This window comes from Giraffa tippelskirchi, chromosome 2 (assembly GCF_054371585.1).
Source record: "Giraffa tippelskirchi isolate mGirTip1 chromosome 2, T2T-mGirTip1v1.2.pri, whole genome shotgun sequence".
Classification (NCBI taxonomy): domain Eukaryota; kingdom Metazoa; phylum Chordata; class Mammalia; order Artiodactyla; family Giraffidae; genus Giraffa; species Giraffa tippelskirchi.
Genome location: NC_137276.1, coordinates 201,729,323 through 201,755,112, shown reverse-complemented (window position 1 = coordinate 201,755,112; position 25,790 = coordinate 201,729,323). Strand labels below are relative to the sequence as shown.

The following is a 25,790-nucleotide window of genomic DNA, read 5'->3' as shown; positions in this document are numbered from 1 at the left end:
GTCAGGTAATTTTATAGGTTAATGATGGGAGGATATTGCTGTTCAGTCTCTAAGTTGTGTCTGGCTCTTTGCGACTACAGCATGCCTGCAGTCTTTCAATGTCTCCCAGAGTTTGCTCAAACTCATGCCCATTGAGTCAGAATGGAAGCACAATTCCAGTTATTTGGGGGAAGGAGTGGAGATTTCCTGGGCTTCCCTGGTAGCTTAGCTGGTAAGGAATCTGCCTCCAATGCAGGAGCTGCTGCTGCTGCTGCTGCTGCTGCTAAGTCGCTTCAGTCGTGTCCGACTCTTTGCAACCCCATGGACTGCAGCCTACCAAGCTCCTCCGTCCATGGGATTTTCCAGGCAAGAGTACTGGAGTGGGGTGCCATTGCCTTCTCCCCAGTGCAGGAGACCCCGGTTCTATTCCTGGGTCAGGAAGATGCCCTGGAGAAGGGATAGGCTACCCTCTCCAGTATTCTTGCTTGGAGAATTCCCATGGATAGAGAAGCCTGGCAGGCTGCAGTCCATAAGGTTGCAAAGAGTCTGGCTAGACTGAGCAAGTAAGCACAGCACAGCACAGTGGAGATTTCCAGGAATTGGGCCACCACCCACTTTTTGGCCTTTTATGGTCAGCCTCAGAACTGTCATGGCCTTAGTAAGTGTGTCATTTAACATGCTAATATATTATAATAAACCTGTGATGAGGCTCAAGGTCTACTGGAAGTTGACTCTTCTGCCATCTTGGATCCAGCTGGTTTTAACCAGTCTTTGTCATGTCCTGTGGCCATGACATACCTTTTAAAAGGACAACCTTTTAAAGGCTGTGCCCTGCCCTTTTCCCTCCTGTTTCACTTTTATTTTTTAAACTATATTCAAGTATCTTTGCTTTAAAATTATTTTCGGAAGATAACTCCAGAATAACAGTGACTACAGAATGCATTATTTATGATGATAACATAAAAAAATTCCACCTGTTATATTAATATTCATGTGTGTGTATGCATTTATAAGTATGTGTCTATACATGTATAAAATTTCATTTAAATTACTGCTTATAATGAAAAAAATAGTGTTTTTGAGTTTCTGATATTGTAATGATTTTAAAAAATTTTTGTTTATAGCATATTATGAAATGTTACTTCTGAAGTTGGGTGTTTCTCTGCTTTCATACACTTACATGAAGGCTATTATAACCAAACCATGGTAGTTATACATTTTTATAAAGCAAAATCACATCATGGTTTTAAAACCACATGTCACTTTTTTACTGCTCTGTAGTAGTGATTAATACGAACTAAATGGAAGCTGCCATTTTACTGAATTTTTGATTTAATTATTTATGATAGGAAGCGAGCAGAGATCGAGATGTTCTCTTAAAAGAGTTTGTCTCAGAGGAAACTCATGTCTTTGACTTAGATTATGTTTAAATCAGCTCAAGTATGCCTAATGCTTTCTTCTTTTTATTTCCCTGCAGATTAGGAAATTATTTCTAAAGTAGTTTTTCTTCAAAAGAACTATGAACAATCAAGAGTATTCTCTGTTATCCATTCAAAATGTTAGAGTCAATGCAATAACAAAGGCAAATTTAGGATACCTGTTTGGAAATCAACAGGCAAAGTTCCTTATATTTAGAAATCAGGTGGGACTTTCAGTGGAAAGGGGCAATGTCAAATGAGGTTACAAGACTGGTAGCAAGAGATGGATCCTACTTTACTTGCTTTCTCTTTAATCCTTTCCTAAGTGCCCTTGCCTTTGAAAAGCAAGAAACTGAACTAAACCCTCAGGCTGTTTCTTACATTAATGGAGAAATTTTCCTCTCCTGTTTCTCCCACCATTTTGAACTTTTCTAAGAGGCCAACTCTGAAGTACACCCTGATTAGTGGAACTGAAATATGAGTTTAAAATGCTTATTCACCTAAGTTCTCCTTCTGGCATGAAAATTAATTAGCTGTGCCCTGGTGAAGCAGAGAGAGAGATTTTATTTTAGCAATATTTGAGAAATTGCAATCATTTTCCATGATTGGCCTTTGCTTAATGCTTCAATTTAGCTGTTGACCTCTCTTCTTTATTGATAATTTCTCAGTTATCTCTTTTCTTCACTTTGTTTATTGTTTAATGATGAATTCTCTTTGATAATATATCTTTTTTATCAAAGAGTTTTTCACTGGTGTTGACCCTGTAATAATACCTCTTAAGAGATATTATTTGATTGTATTGTGTTTATATTGAAAATGGTATTGTTTTTAAGGTTGAGCCTGGATAAACTCTATGAACTCTGACTGTTGACCTTGTATCAGTTCCTCCAATCCTACCTGAAAGCTTTGGCACTGTTTAAGATCCTAGAATTAGTGAGCAATCCTGGGGTTGGTGAAGGGAGGTATTGAGGCGTGAGTAAGACTGTATTTTTTCTATCAGGCACACAGAAGTACAGAGTCAGAAACTAATTTCCACAGTAGAAAAATGAAGAAAATGCTATTTTTTAACACTTGATTTTGTGGGCTGAACTATATATTCACAACAAAGGTTATAAATTAATGTAGAAATTTTATAGTTTAGTGATTTTCTTCATCTACAATTCAGCAATATTTGTTACATAGCTAAGCCGATGTAACTTCTGAGAAGACCACAGAGAATAAAAGTGAAAGTGAAGTTGCACAATCCTGTCCAACTCTTTGCTACCCCATGGACTGTAGCTTACCAGGCTCCTCTATCCATGGAATTTTCCAGGCAAGAGTCCTGGAGTGGGTTGCCATTTCCTTCTCCAGGGGATCTTCCCAACCCAGGGATCAAACCCGGGTCTCCCACATTGCAGGCAGACACTTTACCATCTGAGCCACCTGGCAGAGAATAAAATAACTAATTAAAAAGGTATGAGAGATGTAGGGGTTGGGAGCATGAAGACTTGAAGGAAAAGGGTAAATCAGACTGTATAGTAAATACCTCTTTATCTTACTGTATTCGAAGAGATTTGCAAGAACATGACTAGTCATTATTTTTTCTTCATCTCCATGTTCTAGAGAATAGGAAATTGATTTTAAAGCAAATTTTTGAAAGGCTTTGAAAATACCAAATCAAGTATTACAAGCATATTTTGCCTTTGCCTCTGTGAGTATACTAATATGTTGGCTTATGAGGATTGGGACAAAGATAAGGAAAATGAGGGATATAAAGTATAAATTTTAAGCCTGTATTTATTTAATTTCAGGGTCAGGGTTAGCCTGAAATTATAAAGTAAAATTTATATTTTAGCAATTATATGGCTCTGGGTCTCCATTGACAGTTTTCATCCAGGTTCCTCATTCCTCTTCATCTTAATCTCAGCCCTTTGACTTATATTTGTATTATTGTTAGACCACCAGGTACTATAGAAGTATACTTGATTTTGAAATGAAGCCAATGCATTAGTGTTTAGTGTTATCTCACCTTGCTCATATGAAAAAAAAAAATGTGGTGCTGTTCATTTTTCATTCTATTTGTATTTCTCATGAGTTGGGAGTATTTGAGTGCTAAATTGTCTTAAAATATGATTTTTCAGTGTAGATTTTTCAGAAAATAAGTATTTGAAGGTTTGCTTTCTCTTTGACTCTGGGCCTTAGGAAGCCTCACTATGAACAAAGCTAGTGGAGGTGATGGAATTCCAGTTGAGCTATTTCAAATCCTAAACAATGATGCTGTTAAAGTGCTGCACTAGATATGCCAGCAAATTTGGAAAAGTCAGCAGTGGCCACAAGCAGGACTGGAAAAGGTCAGTTTTCATTCCAATCCCAAAGAAAGGTAATGCCAAAAAATGTTCAGACTACCACACAACTGCACCCATCACACACACTAGCAAAGTAATGTTCAAAATTCTCCAAGTGAGGTTTCAACAGTACATGAACCAAAACTTCCAGATGTTCAAGATGGATTTAGAAAAGGCAGAGGAACCAGAGATCAAATTGCCAACATGCTGGATCATTGAAAAAGCAAGAGAGTTTCAGAAAAACATCAACTTCTGCTTTATTAACTACATCAAAGTCTTTGTGTGGATCACAGAAAACTATGGAAAATTCTTAAAGAGATGGGCATACCAGACCATCTGACCTGCCTCCTGAGAAATCTGTATGCAGGTCAAGAAGCAACAGTTAGAACTGGACATGGAACAACAGACTGGTTCCAAGTCAGGAAAGGAGTACATCAAGGCTGTATATTGTCACCCTGCTTATTTAACTTATACATCATGCAAAATGCCAGGCTGGATGAAGCACAAGCTGGAATCAAGATTGCCAGGAGAAATATCAATAACCTCAGATATGCAGATGACACCACCCTTATGGCAGAAAGCGAAGAGAAATTAAGAACCTTTTGATGAAAGTGAAAGAGGAGAGTGAAAAAGCTGGCTTAAAACTCAACATTCAGAAAACTAAGATCATGGTATCCAGTTCCATCACTTCATAGCAAATAGATGACGAAACAATGGAAACAGTGACAGACTTTATTTTCTTGGGTTCCCAAATCACTGCAGATGGTGATTGCAGCCATGAAATTAAAAGACGCTTGTTCCTTGGAAGAAGCTATGATCAGTGTAGACAGCATATTAAAAAGCAGAGACATTACTTTGCCAACAAAGGTCCCTCTAGTTAAAGCTATGATTTTCCAGTAGTCATGTATGGATGTGAGAGTTGGACTATAAAGAAAGCTGAATGACAAAGAATTAATGCTTTTGAACTGTGGTGTTGGAGAAGACTCTTGACAGTCCCTTGGACTGCAAGGAGATCCAACCAGTCCACCCTAAAGGAAATGAGTCCTGAATATTCATTGGAAGGATGGATGCTGAAGCTGAAACTCCAGTACTTTGGCCACTCGATTGGACAAACTGATTCATTGGAAAAAACCCTGATGCTGGGAAAGATTGAAGGCAGGAGGAAAAGGGGATGACAGAGAATGAGATGGTTGGAGGCATCACCAACTCGATAGACATAAGTTTTAGTAAGCTCTGGGAGTTCGTGATGGAGAGGGAAGTCTGGCATCATGCAGTCCCTGGGGTTGCAAAGAGTTGGACATGACTGAGTGACTGAACTGAACTGAACTGATGTTTTTACTGATACCTAAGAGAACACTTGATAAAGATAATATATTTTTAAAACAAACTGAGGGTTCACTTACATGGTGTGTGGTTTGAAAATTATACAGTCTCCTCTAATTTCAGAAACAACTCTGGTGCTTAAAATACTGATTGGTGTCATACAGCAGGAGCATTCTGTACTAGCAAACTTGTTTTAGGATGCATAGACTGTGAAGGCTTAATTCCACTTTCAAAAGACAAGATAGGAGACTAAGACCACGTCATTCCGACTTGAAAAGGCAATTTAAAATACTCTATAAGGCTAAAAAGTAGGATCTCTGGTAAAGGTCAGGGCAAGGATTCTTCTTAGATCACTTAGTATAAAAAGTGAATTCCTTCCTTCTCTAGACTTCTGGGTAAGTCTAACTTACCTACCAAGCACAAAGCTATTAAATGCTCACAAAAATGTTTTCTTTTTTATTTTAAATAAGAAGAAAAAATTAATATAATCTAGCTCATACAATATTTATCATTATGCTAACATAGTTGCAGAATATAATTATCTTGTTAATTAAAGAAAAAGACCACAAAATCAAAAGGGCCAATGAAAATCATAATATTTGTACCTGTTGTCACTGGAAAAGATTTATTTCCTGGTAAGAAGCATCTCATGGCCTAGTTTATGTCACATGCCCATATATTTGGCTAAGTGACACCAGATCTTGAAGTTGAAGGACAGTTTAAGAAATAAAGTGGATGCGAGATGGAAACAGACAAATAAGCAAGAAATATAAGCGTCTAGTTCCTATGGTGGTGTGGCATTATGAATCCTGAAATTGATCTGCATTTATATGAAAGTTCAAGGAATTCTTGGATGAAAACTGCCAATTCCTCTCAATGTCAAGCCTGTGTTCCTAATGAGGATAGATGTGTCTGATTTGTATGTCTGAGCTGGATTTGAAAAGATATTGACAAGATAGTTGTACATCCACCAATTGCCCTTCTGTATTTTGTATTGGAATTTAGTTGCAATGGTTTTCTATGATCTGAAATCATCAATTCTCCCTGAACACCTTGCTTTCTACCTATGATTAAGTTTTGTGTGGTGTATTAGTTTGCTAGGGCTGCTGTAACAAAGTACCACAGACTGAGTGGCTTAACCAACAAAAATTTATTTCCTCACAGTCTTGAAGGCTGGAAGACCAAAGTGTTGGCAGGCTTGCTTTCTTCTGAAGTGTTTGTCTTTGACTCAGAGATGGTTGTCCTTTCTCAGTATCTTCACATGGTCTTTCCTCTGCATATGTCTGTTTTCAAATTTCCTCTTCTCATAAAGAAGGATATCAGTCATATTGGGTTAGGGCTTACTGCAATGAATTCGTTTTACATTATTTATTTCTGTGAAGACCCTGTTTCCAGGGTTGAAGCTGACCACACTAGCATGTAGTATTATCAAAATTCTTAATTTTTTTCTACCAAATGTATAAGAAATGATATCTCATTGTGGCCTCAATTTGCTTTTCCTTAACCACAAAGAGATTAAGCATGTCTTCATATCCTTAAAGGTCATCTGTGTTTCATATTCATATGTTTTTCCTATTTTTTTTATTGCATTGTCTGTCATTTTTTAATTGATTTTTAGAAATATTCCTTTCCTTTCAATATATCCTTGACCCTATTCCCTTGTCAGTTACATTATTGCAAATATATCCTACCAGTTTTTACTTAGTATTTTCTCCCATTTTAAGGTACCTTTTGAATAAACTGAAATTCTTAACTTACATAGTCAGTTTTATCAGTAATATCCTATATAAGCCTTTTTTTCTGTCTTATGTGAGAAAACCTTCTTTGTCCTGAGGTCAGGAAGATATTAATCTGTATCTTATAGTAAAAGTTAAAGCTTAGCTTTTAATATTTATATTCTTTATCTATATAGATTTGCCTATATGTAAAGTATGAGATATGGATTTAATTTTCTACAATATTTTACATATAGATGATGATTTTTCTTCAGTTCCACTAACTGAATATTTTTTTCATTTTCAACTGATCTTACATGCTACCATTCTCATATATTAAGTTTCCATATATGAATCTGTCTCTCTACACTCTTTTAGTTAAACTGTTAGTTTGTAAATTCCCAGCACAAGATTACACTACCACATTTATTATAGCTTTATAATAAGTCATGATATCTGATAGAGAAAGTTCCCACTCTTTTTTTTTCCTGCAAAAATTTCTTGGCTATTCTTGACACTTTACTCTTTCATATATATTTTAAAATATATTTTAAAATCAGCCTGTGAAGTTTCATAAAAAATTTTGTTGGTATTGAATGTCAAAAAAATCTATTCATCCTTTGGCCTTATCAGAGTCACAAAGAAAATAAAATAAAAGTATTACTGGGGCTTCTAAAACTACCTTTGAGATCACTTAATATTTACACATATTTTATTTAGAAAATGTATCCTGAAATAGAATTTATTTTGGGTTTTAAATATTTATGTTTGCTTAGGGAATTAAAGGGAAGAAATTGTAATTTAAAGTTCGTATTTCTCTCCTACGTTTGTGGTTTACATACTTCTTTTTAGAAAAGATTTTTTTTTTCTTTCATGTTGTGAGAATTTAGAATGAGACTGTTTCAGCTTTATTTTTATAACTGTAATGGACTATTTTATTGACTATTTCTTCATGCTTTTTTACTTTATAGATATTCAAGAAATAAAAACTATAGTTTTGGTTAAAATATGCTTTATTTATTATTATTGAAAATAAATGAACCTTTCTATCACAAATCTTAAAACTTGGTTATTTGGACAAATCTCAACTGATTTAACATTCACAATCCTCTTAGTAATAACAAATGATATGATTGTTCTACCTTTATCTTTGTAAGAAAAATAGTTTCAAACATAATGCATAACTTGGATGAGCACCTATATGACAATCAGAATATGACTCCATTCTCTCATTGCTTTACATCTTCACTGGTTGTAAATTAGGTAGCATGTAGATCTACAGAAGCAACTTACAGAATAAAAACCTAGTGATCAAAGGAGTTTGTGTCGTTTCTTTAAGTGTTTTATTTATTCAGAATACATAGCTGGGATAGTGGCAGAATTTATCTTTGTGCATATGCCTGTTACTTCATTGTATTTCTTTTAACAAATATATATATATATATTTTTTTATTTTTTTTTCTTTCTCCCCCAGTTCAAATTTGCTCAAGGACATAGAATGTGAGGACATTTAGTATTCTGGTACAGTGCACTCGGTTCTGTATGTGAAGAAGCTGGAATGTGAAAAGGTTGTAAAACAAGGAAACAAACTCAAATGGCTATTTCTTGTTTTAGTCTAATCCTATTATAATACAGCACCAATGAGCATGGTGGCAATGATAATAAGAGTGTGACCACACTATTTGTGTCTAAAATTCACTCACACATCCATTCTAATTTACATTAAGTGAAAAGGTATTTACAAAGCAGAAAACAAAAGATAGAATTATCAAAAGTGCAACTTCCATTCTGCTCTGACCATGTTCTTTGCAGTGAGCTTTGTTTGGGTTTAAGATTTTACTTTGGACTGAAATCAGTTAGAAGAAATTGGATTCCAGGACTGGAGATGTCTTCATTGAAAAAAAAATCAGTAAACAGAAGGGAATGAGAAAAGCAAACTCTGTAATTGAGAAAAATTAAAATCCTCTCTGTAAATGAGGTTATACACAAGATCAGAGAACAAACAGCAACTGAAATGAAAGTGTGAATCAAAAGTATACAGGACGTCCTGCAGGACAAATTATGTCCCCAATATAGATGAAATCAATTTCATGCACAATTTATTAGTACTGTCACGGATGGTCTGTTCTTAGACAGAATCTAGGTGAATTGAGTTATTTACCTACTGCAGTACCAAGTGGTCTTTTACAGCAATGCTTCTTAAACTTCCTTGTTCTCTAGGGTACTTGTTAAAAATACAGATTGCTTTACCCTATCTGAGATGTACTGATTCAGAATTTATAGTGTGGGAATTTGGCAATCTGTATTCAATATTAGTTAAGTTTGGCAAACACTTTAGAAGTAGTTAATATAGGAATGGATTTAACAGTAGTCCTGTGTGTGTATAGTACTACTTCATTGAAAGTAACAGTTTCTTTATTTTGAATATTTCCCTAAAAATGCACAAAACTGCAAGAATGACATAGTTCATGTTCAGTTTATTTCACTTTTTTCCTAGTAAGTATAACAATGGCTCTGGCTTTTTGTTTTATATTTAATTTTTTTTTTTGTCAAAAGTGTATCCATGTTGGAATGAGACTAGGGCCTTCTCATCAGCAAAACAGAATGTGTTAGTCTCTATAGACTGAGCATGTTCTAAAATTTTATCTTCCTTGGGTATATGGGAAGAGATAATTTGAAATGTGCTTTTTACTTATCTCCATTAAAATAGCCAACATGAAGGGAGTTTTACATGTCTGATTTTCTCTATTACTAAATATAATAGAAATTGTTTAAAGTAAAAACAAAAAACAACACGACCAGTTCCATTCAATAATTTAGAATGTTCTCTTAGAGATAAAAAATATATATAGAGAGAGGATTTCATTTTAATTGTATATGTAACAACAACACGAATACATTGTCTCTTGAAAGTGAGTATTTTGCATATGTAGCTTTTCTGTTTGTAACTTTTACTCTCTGGAAAGTGGAATACGTTTAATAGCCAGATATCCATTTTGTTTTGTTTTGTTTTTAACAATAGGAAGATAGGTTCAAAGAGATTTAGCAGCTTGCTTGGAGGCACACATCAGTCAATTGAAAAGTCAGAAGTAAGGGAAGGATTCCTAACTGACCACCTCATCTTTTACGGACATGTGTTTGCAGCCATTGTTCTTTCTGAGACAACTTAGCCCTGGAGAAATCTACATTTCTTGCTTTGTTGTCCAGAGTAGCCCTTGTTTCTGCATTGTAGGTGTCAAAATTGTTTTCGGGGATGATTAGTCAAAATAAATGCTTTTTCCCCTACATGTTAATCTTCATAGAGCCTTTCCACAGGAGCCAACCTAAGGGGGCAGATGCCCCATAGCACTGGCCTCATCTTTTCCTCCTCCTGTGACCACCTGCTTCCTGCCTCAGCACTTGGATCCACCTCACAACACAGCTGCTTTCTCTGTTCCGGGCCCGCAGCTCCCTCAGTCACGCACAAGTGCTGTGTGAGCAGTGACCCTTGTGGCTTCCCTGTCATCGTACACCTGCCTTCAGCCTGAGCACTGACTTGAACAGATTCCCCTCACATTTCTGCTGTCAGCCTGACGCCAGACCTCACCACTTCCCTTCTCCCTTTCGCTGGTCTCCTGTCTCTGTTAGGAGCTTCAGAGATTCTCAAACATATCCCTTCTGCCCAATCACACCTCCCAGTTTAGTGGTTGCCCACCTCCTTGGTCTGTGCCCACTCTCATCTCTGTGGTGTGATTACAGTCAGTTCTCCTCCGAACAGAAGATGAAATTCCGAATGAAATGTCGGGGGCTCCTCCAACATATACTTGACAGTGTGGTTCAACTAAGCTTCAAATTAATTTAAACTTTGTGAAAATAAGCATTACAAATATGCCTACATCATGTGTAAGCCTGATTTAAAGGTTATCTGGGAGCAGGCTTAGAAGACAGGCCTAATAAGAGACAGGGAGCCTAATTGCAGTAGAAAAAGCACTACCATAAGAACTGAAATCTGCCAGGGTTCTGGAGCTCTAATTTCTGCCTAGCTTGAGCAACGTTTCTGGCCTCAGGAAGTCGCTTTGATGATCTGGGTCTCAAATGCCTCATTAATAAAATGTAAATTGTAGAATTTGTCTGCCTAAGGACCGTGGCCTTGGCCAGGTAAAAGTTATTAAATTGACTTCATTATAAAAGTAAGGTAAAAATATTCAACGTTTAACAAAATTTGACAACATTTAATTCTGTTAAAAAGAGAGAAGAATTTTATGTCATGGTGGTAGTGTGGAAACAGTATTTGAAAATATAATAAAACAGCAAGCAAATCTCTTTTAATAAGAATGTTGACATTTTCAAGTATTTCTTCTTGTAGGTACACGTGGACATATATTCTCTCTTTTCTTTTTCCCTCTCTCTCTCAAATGCACAAACTTGTGTACTTCTACTTACCACCTATGTTTTCACTTAAATTTATATTATGATTTATATCAGTTTAAACTTTTTATTTTAAATGTTCCATTTTATTTCTATATTTATCTTAGTTTTTACAGATTATGTTACTTTCTATTAATGGTTTTCTTTGTAAGTTTTAAAAACTTTATTTTTAATATGTAACTGACATATAAGGTTACGTTAGTTTCAGGTATACAATAAAACAATTTGATATATGGATATATTACAAGTTTAATTGCATCCATCACCATAAGTAGTTAGAACAAATTAACTTTCTTGTAAAGATAACTTTTAATATCTACTGTTAGCAACTTTCATATACACAATAAAGTATTAATAATATTGACTGACAACAGTTAATAATATCTTATTATATACCATGCTCTACAATGCATCTCCAGGATTTATCTTATAACTGGAAATTTGTACCTTTTGACCACCTTCACCAATTTTTGCCACTCTCCCAACTCTGCCAGCCACTAATCTGTGTTCTGAGTTCAGTTTTTTCTTTCTTTTTTTTTATTTATATTCCACATGCAAGTGAAATGAGATAATCTCTTATCTTTTAACTCAAATTTTCAGATATTTCTTATGTATTTAATTTCACTTTGGGTACTATTAAAATTATTTTCCACATAGCACCTTATTTGATGAAAAATTATTTAGATCCTGTTTTATTCTCAATAGTGTTTACATAAAATAGATTACAAAAAGTATAAAATAACATAATGAAAAGAGCACCTGAGAAAATCAGTGAGATGAGAAAATAAGCATAGAAAAAAATAGAGAAAATTGGAGCAAGAAGTATGAAATACATAATGTCAAGTTCTACACATTCATTAGAAATGTACAACAAATTAGATTTTGAGATTTTAATAGTCAAGTAGGGGATAGGGAGTGTTGGTTAGCATAGAGATTTAGTTATTCAATTACCAGTATTATAAAATGAAATCAAACCAATTCCTTGGAAATGCACAGCTTCTTGATATGGAGATAAATCTCAGGCAGTAAAGATGTTGAGTCATATACTTTTACTATGATTATTAAAGTTAAAGAATATGAACATATTTACAACTCTTGATGCATATTACCAATTTTCTTTCCCAAATCAACACTGGGTACTGTCATATAAATTTTCCAAAGCAATAGATGGAAATAGCTTCTTATTTTATTAATTTCTATTTCTTTGGTTGTAGTAACATTGACTATTTTTCACTGTATATGTCTCTAGTTGTATTAATAGTTTGTGAATTGCTCAGTCCCTTCTGAATGTAAGAATTTTGGTGAGGGATCTTATGAAGGAAGTTTTAGCCCATGGAGCTTTGTCTTAGTCTATGTGGGTAAATAGCTCACAGTTTGTTAAGGTCTAGCTGATCAGATAGGGTTTCCCACAACTGAGGCACATATATCGAATTCCAGTATTATTGATTATGGCAGGATCTAGGCTTCCCTGTTAGCTCAGCTGGTAAAGAATCCACCTGCGATGCAGGAGACCTCAGTTTGATTCTTGGATTGGGAAGATACCCTGAAGGAGGGATAGGCTACCCACTCCAGTGTTTTTTGACTGGAGAATTCCATGGACAGAGGAGTCTGGCAGGCTATAGTTCATGGGGTCGCAAAGAGTTGGACACGACTAAGCAACTTTCACTTTCAGTCTTCCTTTGTATGTAAATTTTTAACAGAAGTATCACCTCCAACTTTGATATACCTTTGGTTTTAACGTATCATTTGAGTTGAAGAGAGCCTTTAACAAGGCAACTATGCATTCAGGCATTTTATTTAGGTACTCCTTATGTTTTGGACTATACTCAGACTTTTTATTAATGTTTAATTAAAGATACATGCTTTCACTCACCTTATGGCAGTCAATTTTTGCTGCAGTTCACTAGCAAAAAAGTTATTATCTAAATTTCTTGATGCTTTTTTCCTCTTGCCAGAGTTCTCAGGAACAATATTAGATCTGTGATTTAAGGAGTCATTATGTTAGCACAGTGTTCTTACCACCTGTTTTTCTGTGTTGTATTGATATCCAAAGAGTTTAAATCATCTGCAAAAAAGGGGGTGGGTAATTTTTTTTTTTTTTTTACTTTTTTTTAATGAATTATGGTAACATTTACAGTAGAAACAGAAGAGCATGTTTTCAAGAGCTTCTTTTGATCGTATAGCTTGGTAGCATATAGGCTCGGCCTATGAATCTAGAGCCTTCTCTAAGGATGCACTTTTGAATGTTTCCAAGAAATGCTAGACACAGTTCTCTTAGAAAGGCAACCTGATCCTATTCTATCACGTCAACTCCATCTGTTCCAGATACATGCTGTGTGAACTTGGACTGCTGGTGTCAGGAGAAAATAGCCACAGCCACATGCTATGATGCTACCCCGGAAACATATTTGTAGATATATTCTGCAAGAGCCAAACAAAAGGGGACAGCAATATAGAAAAAGGAGTACATGCCTCTAATCTAGTTAGGCCTTTAGAAGCCTCTCTGATTTTTTGCTGAAGAGTTGGATGCAGATGGAGAATATTGATAAGCCTGGGGGATAGAGCAAAACAACAAAGAAAGGAATTTGAATTCTTTAGTCTAAGGGGAAGGTTGGAAGGTTAAAGACTATCTTATTAATGGAATTCAAGTTATATAGAAGCTTTGTAATTGAGTCAAAATGAATTAACCTTTCTCAAAGGCAATTTTGATTTTTGTTCCAATGTCTTTAAATAAGAGAAAATGGGGGAGGGTAGGAGGGGAGGGGATGATAGAATGTCTGTGAGTGCGGGCAACTTTCCCAGAATTTCCTTTGTCTCACCTACTGATAGTGCATTCAGGGCTCCTCTATCTAATGTTTTCCCCTGTTCTTTCCTTTCTATCTATCCTTTCACCATTTCGACCCAGAATGAAACATTACCCTGCCAAAACTGTCCCACGTGTACTACCGCAAAGCGATCTTCAGAGATTGATACCTCTGCCTTCTGATGTTAGAATGAGAGAGAATCAGCTTGTCAGAAGGTACCAAGCAGGATATTAACTTGGTGGAAAGCAGACATTTCTGATAGTGATGGTTATTAAACACAAGATACCCATTGTGTGGGAGCTATACATTCTCTTTCCTTATGTCAGGATAGCTTGCTTTAATGGTTCAGAGAAAGTTGACTTGAAATGCTACAGAAGCCCCAAATGGCCTGTCAAGCTTTTCACTCCAGTTTATAGTATCCAAACAGTATAAACATCATCTCTTAAACCTAAACTATTTGCAGTGTTCTATTAATTTAAAAAAATATTGTGCTGTAAGATCTTCACCAATTTTGGTTTTTGGCTTGTTTTTGCCATTTTTTGTTTAACATTGAATGGGGGAGTTCACTATTGTTACTGATCAAGATTGTATTCTGAATGATCAAAATATGCTAAAAAGTCATAGTTTTTGTTAGGTTTTGGAAAACAAATACAATGCTGCCTTTATCAGTTTTCCTAGTAGTCACCCTAAGATTTTTATTGCTAATCAGCACCAGGTAATTACTAAGTGAAGTGATCTAGATTTAAGGTAAATCTGTGTTTAATCATATGACATTAGATGTTTTTGATATTTTTGATCCCAGGCCATAAAATTATGCAGTGTTGTCACTCCAGGAGACATCATAAAAATCTGTGAATCAGGAAGAGTTAAATTTAGTATTAATAGATTTGTAGCAGTGAGCAAGAACAGCATCTTGACAGAGACTTAGTATCTCAAAGTAGGATATAAGAGGAAGATATTTACAGAGTCTGAGGGCCTGAGCTGGGTCATGTTAAGTCAGGTCTTGGAAGATTGGGAATTTGCAGGGATTAGTCAAAGTTTAGGATATAGTAGCTTTGGATTGGTGGATACTGAAAGGTGAGGTTTTACAAGAGAGAACTGATAAGCAAGCCATTAAGTAAACTCTTTATTTAATATAGTCTTAGCTTGTAGTAGTTGATATTTTATGGATCAAGAAGCTAAGTTATTTTATTAGTACTTGGTCCCAGCATTTTTTAACACAGGGGCAGGAAAGTGTACCTGGCCCAGCATTAATATAGGGCAAGGAATTTTGTTGCTTTTAATTTCTTGATTTCATATTTAATCTCTCAATCATTAGTAATAAAAAGAGGGCTAAAATTTTTGAATTATCATTTATTAAAAACAGTTGAAATCTCAGTTGAAAGATTTTTCATTTTCCTTTTATAATAAAAGGACAGATTAGCTCTATTTTCATATTTCCTTTATCTAATATTAGTGATTCTACTGAGGTTCCAGTAAATAAAAGATTTTAAATCATAGTATACATTTTTAGTATATGAGTTCTATATTTAATTGTGGTAAAACGAAACACCAGTCTTTTTGAAGTTTGCCCATCCCAACTCAATTTTAAATGGTATTCATTAAGACCATGATTTAAAATAATGTAAAAGCTAAGGATAAGGCTAGACAAAGAAATATACATATAGAAAATTTACTGGAAAAATGATTTTTTAAATTAAGATGGCATATTTTCTTATGTTATTGGAAAGAGAACAGAATCTAAAATCAAACCTAAAAGTCTAAAATACCAACTTGTTAATTGACATAATCCTTTTCATAAGACATCATGGGCCACAAATATAGTAAATTAATATTAAAAGAAAAAAAACAATATATTCAAAAATAATGATTGAATAAATGAGTTATTATACAGACATGTAGCCATTGCAATAATGTTTATAAAATATTTGGATTTGAGAAAATTTTATCTAGAATGGGCTTCCTAGGTGGCGCTAGTGGTAATGAACCTACCTGCCAATGCGGGAGATATAAGAGATGCAGGTTCAATCCCTGGGTTGGGAGGATCCCCTGGAAAAGAAAAAGGCAACCTATTCCAGTATTCTTGCCTGGAGAATCCCATGGACAGAGGAGTCTGGTGTAGCTACAGTCTATGGTGTTGCAAAGAGTTGGACATGACTGAAGTGAATTAGCACAGTACATCACAGTCTCTGGAGGCACTATGGCAACTCTGGACTGTCTATATTTGTACTGGCTGTTATGCCAAAGCAAAATAGAATAATAACAAAAAATTTGGAAAAGTTGGGAAAGACATCTTCCCTTCTAAGCCACTGTAATCAGCTTCCACTGTATGCTGCTGAACAGATACAGATCCCAATTCTTCAAATCAATTAATAAATTAATTATTAAGAGAAAATACACCAAAAATTAATTTTAGTAATTTTAGCATGTTGTAATTATAGACAATTTGAAAAATTGTGTCCATCTGACACATTTTAAGACTGTACAGCTTCTCCAAACTCATACAGATGGCTAATAAACTCATGAAAAGAAAACTCTAATAATATCACTCATTATTAGAGAAATTCAAATCAAAACTATAATGAGGTATCACCTCACACCAGTAAGGATGGCCATCATCAAAAAATCTACAAAAAATAAACACTGGAGAGTATATGGAGGAAAGGGAGCACTTCTGCACTGTTTTTGGGGCTGTAGACTGATTTAGCCATTATGGAAAACAGCATGGAGATCCCTTAAAAATCTAGGAATAAATTACCATATGACCCAGTAATCTCACTACTGAGCATATACCTTGAGAAAACCACAATTCTAAAAGATAATGTACCCCAATGTTCATTGCAACAATATTTACAATAGCCAGGACATGGAAGAAAACTAGATGTCTATGGATAAAGAAGTCATGGTACATTTCTACAATGCAATATTACTCAACCATAAAAAGAAACCAATTTTAGTCATTTGTACTGAGCTAGATGAACCGAGAGCCTCTTATACAAAGTGAAGTAAGTTAGAAAGGGAAAAACAAGTATCATATATTAACACACACACGCACACACACACACACACACACATATGGAATCTAGAAAAATGGTGCTGATGAGCCTAGTAGAGAATGGACTTGCGGTCACAGTGGGAGAAGGTGAGGGTGGGATGAATTGAGAAAGTAGCATTGGCATATATACACTATCATGTGTAAAACAGATAGATGATGGTTTAGTTGCTATGTCATGTCTGACTCTTGTGGCCCCATGGAGTATAGACCACCAGGTTCCTCTGTCCATGGGATTCTCCAGGCAAAAATACTGGAGAGGGTTGCCATTGCCTTCTCCAGGGGATCTTCCCAACTCAGGAATCGAACCTGGGTCTCCTGCACTGCAGGAAGATTCTTTACCAGCTGAGCTATGAGGGAAGCCCAAAATAGATAGATAGTGGGAAGTTACTAAATAACACAGGGAACCCAGCCTGGTGCTCTGTGATGACCTAGAGAAGTGAGTTAGGGGAGTGGAGATAGGCTCAGGAGGGAAGGGATATATATATATAATTATGACCAATTCATATTGTTGCATGGCAGAAACCAACACCAAATTGTAAAGCAATTTTCTACTAATTAGAAAATAAAATTTTTAAAAATGTACATTGATACTGTTTATTTTATGATCAGAAATAAAACATTATATTTATATATATAAAAAACAAATATATATTTATTTTAGAAGTAGATTAATAGGGTGACAAAGTTAATATGCCTACATATTTTCATGACACAGACCAGATATGCATGAAATAGGGATTAAGGAGTATGATGCCTTTCTTATATACAGAAGAAAAGTCTAGTGGGATACTAATATGCTTTTTGCCTTTTGGACAAATTGAGAATCTGCTCAAACAAGTCTAACAGTGTATAAATAAAGATAATTTACTGTAGGCACAGAAGCTATGAAATTTCTCTGTTTCCTTCATAAGTTGTTTATGAATTTGTTGAATTTGATAGGGAGGCTCATAGCACATTCTGTATTAAGTCTCAAGGACAATTCATAAATGCTCCCAAATGTGTGTGAGTATAGTGGCAAAGTGAGTGGAAAGGGAGTTATTATTCTGATCCAGCCCTTAACAGAAGTGATTCACAAAATTGTCCAAAGCATTAGCAGTGTTTCTTTTAACAGTGTTCTCTATTTGGCTCATGATTAGTCTCTTTAAGTATCAATATTTATGAAATGAAGCATGCTTTTGTTTCTGTCATGAAGTGGTCACTTTAATGAAAACCTCTGCTAGTCATCCACCATTCTGGTGAAGGTCTCTTTATTTTTATTCCTATCTCTCTTGCTTTCCACATCTTCCCCATGATCACTTGAAAGCAAGACAAATAATTAGATTTTGTTGTTCTACTGAAATGAACAATTTTGTTCATGTATATCAAAAACGTTTGAGGACCTTACATAATCCTTAAGTGTATGATCATCCAAACTGAGATAAGACAAGTTCATCAAATAAACTTCATGGAAATTTATTTTTGTTCCATAAATCATTCAACAACACTGACTGGACCTCTGTGTATTTCATATCACCCCATTAGCATTTGTAGCATTTCTACAAATATTAGCATTAGAGTAGTGCTTATTGCTCACTTGATCTATTTCTTTTATGAATGAGAAAAATAAATGACTCTAAGTCCCACACAAACTGAAGGGCTCTCATTTTCTTCAACATTTCACTCTCTCACTTTAGGACCTGAGCACTTGATGTTGCTCTTTCCTGGACATATCCCAGCTTGTTTAAGTAACTCTAAGCTTTTCCCTTCCTCCAGGAAGCTTTCCCTGAATCCTCAGTTCAGTTCAGTCACTCAGTTGTGTCCGACTCTTTGTGACTCCATGGACTGCAGCATGCCAGGCTTCCCTGTCCTCACAAACTCTCAGAGTTTGCTCAAACTCATGTCCATCAAGTCGGTGATGCCATCCAACCATCTCATCCTCTGTCATCACCTTCTCCTCCTGCCTTCAATCTTTCCCAGCATCAGGGTCTTTTCCAATGAGTCAGTTCTTCCCATCAGGTGGCCAGAGTATGGGAGTTTCAGCTTCAACATCAGTCCTTCCAATGAATATTCAGGACAGATTTCCTTTAGGATGGACTGGATGGATCTCCTTGCAGTCCAAGGGACTCTCAAGTCTTCTCCAACACCACAGTTTGAAAGCATCAGTTCTTTGGTGCTCAGCTTTCTTTATAGTCCAACTCTCACATCCATACATGACTACTGGTAAAACTATAGCTTTGACTAGATGGACCTTTCTTGGCAAAGTAATGTCTCTGATTTTTAATATGCTGTCTAGGTTGGTCACAGCTTCTCTTCCAAGGAACAAGCATCTTTTAATTTCATGGCTGCAGTCACCATCTGCAGTAATTTGGGAGCCCAAGAAAATAAAGTCTGTTACTGTTTCCATTGTTTTCCCATCTATTTGCCATGAAATGATGGGACAAGATGCCATGATTTTAGATTTCTGAATGTTGAGTTTTAAGCCATCTCTTTCACTGTCCTCTTTCACTTTCATTAAGAGGCTCTTTAGTTCTTAGCTTTCTGTCATTAGGGTGGTGTCATCTGCGTATCTGAGGTTATTGATATTTGTCCCGGTAATCTTGATTCCAGCTTGTGCTTCACCCAGCCCAACATTTCACATGATATACTCTGCATGTAACTTAAATAAGCAGGGTGACAGTATACAGCCTTGACGTACTTTTCCTGGACTCTGCTTTCGACAAATGTGGATTAGCACTCTTTGTTCTTCCAGAGCAAACTGGACAACAGTTTCAGTTTTTGTTTTTGTTTTTTTTTAATATTTATTTATTTATTTGGCTCCACTGGATCTTAGTTGAGATACTCAGGATATTAAATCTTTGTTGCAGCATGCAAACTCTTAGTTGAGGCATGTGGGATCTAGTTCCCTGACCTGAAATTGAACTCAGGCCCCTGTCATTGAGAGTGCTGGGTCTTATTATTATTATTATTTTGATTAACACATTGGGTCATAATGGCTATCTTGCTGTTTTTGTATGTGCCCTTTTAGATAAACTTATTTCGGGAAAAATTAGGACTAGATTTTCTTTTGTTTATTATGACTGTGTGCTCAGTTGCTTCAGTCATGTCCAGCTCTTTGCAACCCCATAGACTGTAGCCCACCAGGCTCCTCTGTCCATGGGATTCTCCAGGCAAGAATACTGGAGTAGGTTGCCATGCCCTCCTCCAGGGGATCTTCACAACCCAGGGATTGAACCTACATCTCCTGCAGCTCCTCCATTGCAGGTGGATTCTTTACTGCTGAGCCCTATCATGACTCTAATACATAACAAAATCACTTGCATACAGCAGGTGTTCAAAGTTATTTATATATTGAGGGAATGACTTGGTAAATTTAACAAACAAAATGTGTAATTTCATACACGTGAAAGTAAAAAAAAATTGGGAGTATTACTCATAAAGAAAAGTCATGATAGTTTCAATTTAGCAAGAAATGAACATTTCTTTTGATTGCATGTAGCTCTAGAAACAGTAGTAGACTAATTTTGTTCTAAAATGTAAAATTCAAATTTCCCATGAAACAGTGCAGCTCTATGTGATAACACTTCACGTTTGTTCAGAAAAATTGGTAAATTACAGTACTCTCACAATGGAATTCCGAGTTATAATGAGGATAAATGAACTACACCCACGTGCAATAATATGGATAAATCTCACAGAAATTTTCCTGAGTGAACAAAACAAGGAACTGAAAAATGTATACTTGTAGTTCCACTTACATCATGCTCAAAAATAGATAAAACTAATCTGTGATGTTGAAAGTCAAAATGGTCATTACCTTTTCCATAGAAATGACTGAAAAGAAGGATGAGGGGATTTCTGTGGTGCTGATCCTGTTAAACTTCCTGTTACGGGTGAGGGTTTCGTAAGTAGGTATTCATCTTGTAGATGAATTGTAGCATGTGATTACAATTTTTTGACTTTCTTGTATATATCTTTATTTTATTAAAAATACACACTTTCCCTAGCCTCCCTCAAAGCCCAAACTTTTCAAAGCTAAGAACCCAGGCAATAGAACTGTCCGATAAAATAATGAGTTGTTAATTCACACTTATGTATGTTGCCACTATTGTATCATGTAGCTGATTTTTTTCCCCCTTTCCCATGTAGTTTGTACCAGGCCATATAAATTAAAGCATTGTAAATAATGACCCAAGATGAATAGACCTGATGAATATCGTTAGATGTGAACATTTTCATGGATCTCTTGTTGCTCAAGCAAGTTTATTCAACTTTACATATCTTACTCTACTGACCTTGTTGTTTTCATATAAAATGGAGATATTCAATTGTAGATTCTTTTAAATAGACCATAATCATTTTGCATAACACTTTAATAATAATAGAAACCTCTGATTGTCTATATTTTAGCTAATTTATAAAATTGGAGTACAGCCGATTTATCAAATGCCTTTGATGCTGTGGTCCCGTCTCTTGATCCACCTGGGTTTGCTTGTAGTTATGGATTGTTCACTATGAACTGACAGCTTCGCACCTCAAGGGCATGTCTGTCACTCTTCTCTGATAAAGGATTTGTGCAGCATTGTAGGAATTTTTAACATACCTGGGGGCAGTCCTCAATGCCTAGAGGATGGAGCTCTAGATAAATGCTCCATTCTCCCCAGCTCCCTTAGGACTATTGCCCTGTGAAATGGAGTTCCAGCTGATGTATACCTTATTTGCTTTTTTTTCTTTTTTCTTTTTTTTTTTTGCCTACCATGCCCCCCATTCTGTGTATTTTTCCAAATCACTTCCCAAACAGACTACCTATACCAAAGTCTTTGCAACAATACCTGCTTTGGGAGAACTACAAGGACACTCTCCTTTTATTATGCCTCTAGTTATCATTTGGGAATCTTTAAAAATGTGTCTTTACTTTTCTATTATCCTCTGAGTTCTTGACCATAGTTTCATCAGATTTGGAAATCATAATAGATTTTCCCTTTATTCTACTTACTTTCAGCATTTTTTTGTGAAGATACAACCAGATGCCATAGACAGAATAAAATTAATTTGGGGAGCACTTCCTCCTTTCAAATTTTTTTCTCACACTTCTTCCAGGGAAAGTATCTGAAAATAAATCATTCGTGACTTTCCTCAAGGTTAGGATGATTTTCCAGGAGGCTCTAGAAAAATGCTAGGTATGATGTCTTTATAAATTATCAACCATTACCTCTCAGCCATACACAGATGTCTCTAACCTCATTCAGAGGTCTTGAGAGAAGGTTCTGAGTAACAACATAGCCACAGGGGAGCTTCCTACTTCTTTTCCCTTCTGCTTTCAACCTGGGTAAGCCCTGTGTTTAAAACCAGTGTATGCACCTGCTAGGACTGCCATAACAAAATACCACAGTCCACGGGGTCGCTAAGAGTCGGACACGACTGAGCGGCTTCACTTTCACTTTTCACTTTCATGCCTTGGAGAAGGAAATGGTAACCCGCTCCACTGTTCTTGCCTGGAGAATCCCAGGGATGGGGGCGCCTGGTGGACGGCCGTCTGTGGGGTCGCACAGAGTCGGACACGACTGAAGCGACTTAACAGCAGGAGCAGCAGGTGGTTTAAACAACAAAAATTTATTTGTCATTATTTTAGAGGCCTGAAGTCCAAAGTCCTGTTGTCAGCAGTGCTGGTTTCTCCTGATGCCTTTCTTCTAGCCTTGCAGATGGCTGCTTTCTTGCTGTGTCCTCACATGATGGTTCCTCTTTGCGTATATTCTGCTGTGTCCTAATTTCCTCCTCTTATAAGTATACCAGTCTTCCTCTTACAATGATACCAGGCCTCATCTTAAGTTAATTACCTCTTTAAAAGACCTGTCTCCAAATACAGTCACACTCTGAGGTGCTTCAGGTTGGGCCTCAACATATGAATTTGGGGAGAGCATAATTAAATACATTAAAACCCATATTGGCTCTAGAAAACACGACAGAACCCAATGACAGAAAACAAGGAGGAAAGCTGGCCACCAGTGTGGCTGGGGAGACAGAAAGGAAATGGAGGGCTCTGCCCAGGCTTCATACACCTAGAGAAGAGGAAAGGAATGCAAAACAGAAACACTATCATCAATGAGGACTGACTTTCCTGGAGTCAGATGCCACCTCTGCTCTCTTCCTCTTTTTTTCCCTTTCTAATCTGACAGAAAGAGAAAATGTTAGTCACTCAGTCATGTCTGATTCTTTGTGACCCGTGGACTATAGCCCACCAGGCTATAGTCCATGGAATTCTCCAGGCAAGAATACTAGGATCAGCAGCCATTCCCTTCTCCAGGGGATCTTCCCGACCCAGGGATTGAACTCGCATCTCTTGCATTGCTGGCAAATTCTTTACAGTCTGAGCCACCATGAAAGCCCCAGTCTGACAGAAAGTGTACCAATTTAATCAGGAAGGGCACATTACAAGGTACTCATTTGTTTCTCAGGTTGGTAGAGCAGAAAACGTAGAAGTCTTAGAGACATACTCTCCAGGGATTTTGAGTTTCATATGTCAGTTGGCTTTGCTACTGTACCTGCCCTGTCCCTTAAACTCATGAATTCCTTGATTCCTTATGTATGAAATGAGGATAATATCTCTCTGAAAAGATTTGAGTAATGTATAAATGAGATAATGCATATATAATCATATATGTTAGACCACATATACTAGAACCTATTAGCTGCTCAACCACCTTTTATCTGTATGTCACATCATTTTACAAGTCCTGAGAAAATACCTTATGTCATGTAAGCTTGGAACTGGCGAACAAGGATGAAGCAATGAAAACATTCTGAGGCCAGGGGCATGAGAAACCTCAGGAGCTTGGCAGTAGAAAAATATTCAGAAACCAAAGGATAGATAGTTAGAGGTTAAATAGAAATGTCAATTATTCGGCCTATTCTTGGATAATGTGTTAGGCATGTGAAAAGGCACTGGCACAAGAGATACCGTTTATAGAATCCAGTACTGCAACTAATAAGGCTCCAAAAGATTAATAGAGGAATCCTTGCTCATCCTCAGAGAACATTAGTTTGTCCATTGCTCTGTTCACCAGCCTGATATTACGCAGGAAACTCGAAGGTCAAAATAAGCATCTTTCTATGGAGTTTTGTACTTGTTTATTGATGATTCTAGCTGCTTACTTTCCATTCTTTTCCAGGCATTTGCCTAATGGATTTGGGGTATTGACAGTAGAGGAGCCATGGATTTGAGCTGTGCAGAGTAAATACCTAAATGTTTGTTTGCTCTGTGCGCACACTAAGAAAGTAAACGTGGGTGTCTTTTAAAATCATGAACAACTACAATAGAGCAACTCAGGTTCAGGCAGAGACTAAATCATCCTCTAAAATAGCAGGACAAATAGGCACAGAGGTTATGGGTGCTTGGCCATTTTCACATTGATGACTGCCGTATAACTCCCCAAATATTGCTACTTCAGTTTTGTGTGGATTCTAAGCATATTACCCTTTCCTAGTCCAGAAATACTTCACACAATATAATTTAGCTCAGTAGATAAACCACTGAAAATTTCTATTTTTCTCTAGTTTTATTGTTAATTGCCCAATACCCACCAATTTAGGGCATGCTAAATAATGTTCAAAACCTGAATGGTTTCCTTTCCATTTCTTTTTGCTTGTACCTCATTAAATTATAGTGTAGGAGAAACTGCAACATAATAAAGGCACACAAAGATGTATTGGAAAATCATAAGGAAGAAAGATGTGATGACAACAATAAAAGGCTGGGGAAGATGATAGCAAGGACAAGGTAGATAGAAAAACCAGTGAAAAGGCAGATTATCACACTATTACAGTCCTTTTCTGTGTGATCACTGCCAGCTTTCTTGAAGTAGCTGGCTTCACAATAGCATATTTACTTTTGAGGATATATTCATGCATAACTTCTGCCTTGAATTTCTGCTTGTTCATTTAACCAGGCAGAGTTTATTTAGATCATGTTCATCCTTTGCTCATTTTTTTTAAAAAGACATTTACATGTACCCAGACAGACATGATACATGGCATTAATGACTTTCTATGTACAAGCTCTACCTACTTCATCAGGGTTATCACTGTTCAGAACTCTGCAAATTACTAATAAGACCTCACACTTAGAAAAGTCTTTTAGACTTTATGTTTTACCTTAATAGTTTTTGGCCTAAAGAATTTATTATTGAATAAACCAATATACTTATTAATAATTCCCAGGTGTTTCAGTGGGAAAGAATACACCTGCCAATGAAGGAGATGCAGGTTTGGTCCCTAGGTTGGGGCGATCCCATGGTGAAGGAAAGGACAACCCACTCAGGTATTCTTGCCTGGAAAATTCCATGGACTGAGGAGCCTGGTGGGCTACAGTCCATGGGGATGCAAAAAATCAGACATGACTGAGTGATTAAATATGCGTGCCTGCATACTTATTAATATTACTGACAGTGATAGAACACCCTTCTCTATGAAATCACAAAGAGCAGATTCTAGAGTTTACAATTCTTGCATTCAGAGTACATAAATTTGGAAAGTCCAAAAATATGCTTGTGATACAACCCTTTAGACTGAGTAAGTAGAATGAATTCAACATGTAGTGTCCTAACTTAAAAGCATACTTTTTAATTCCACAAAATAACATTCTGGCTTAGGTATAACATCACAGTATCTATCTATATCATCTGACTATCTTTTATATATTAATGTAGTTTTCTATTTGAATATTGACAAACCAGTCTGCTTTTTTCCTGATGGTGACACATTCAAAAAAGTTGCATGAGGGATGTTAATCT

The 25,790-nt window shown here is 36.2% G+C and overlaps 1 long non-coding RNA gene across 1 annotated transcript in view; it reads right to left on the bottom strand.

The window, feature by feature from the left end:
* Positions 1-263: 263 nt before the first annotated feature.
* LOC145530998 (uncharacterized) overlaps positions 264-25,790 on the bottom strand; it is a 176,852-nt gene continuing 151,325 nt past the window's right edge. The window contains exon 2 of the long non-coding RNA XR_014072112.1: positions 264-2,642. This is a non-coding gene — a long non-coding RNA (uncharacterized LOC145530998). The remainder of the gene's footprint in view (positions 2,643-25,790) is intronic.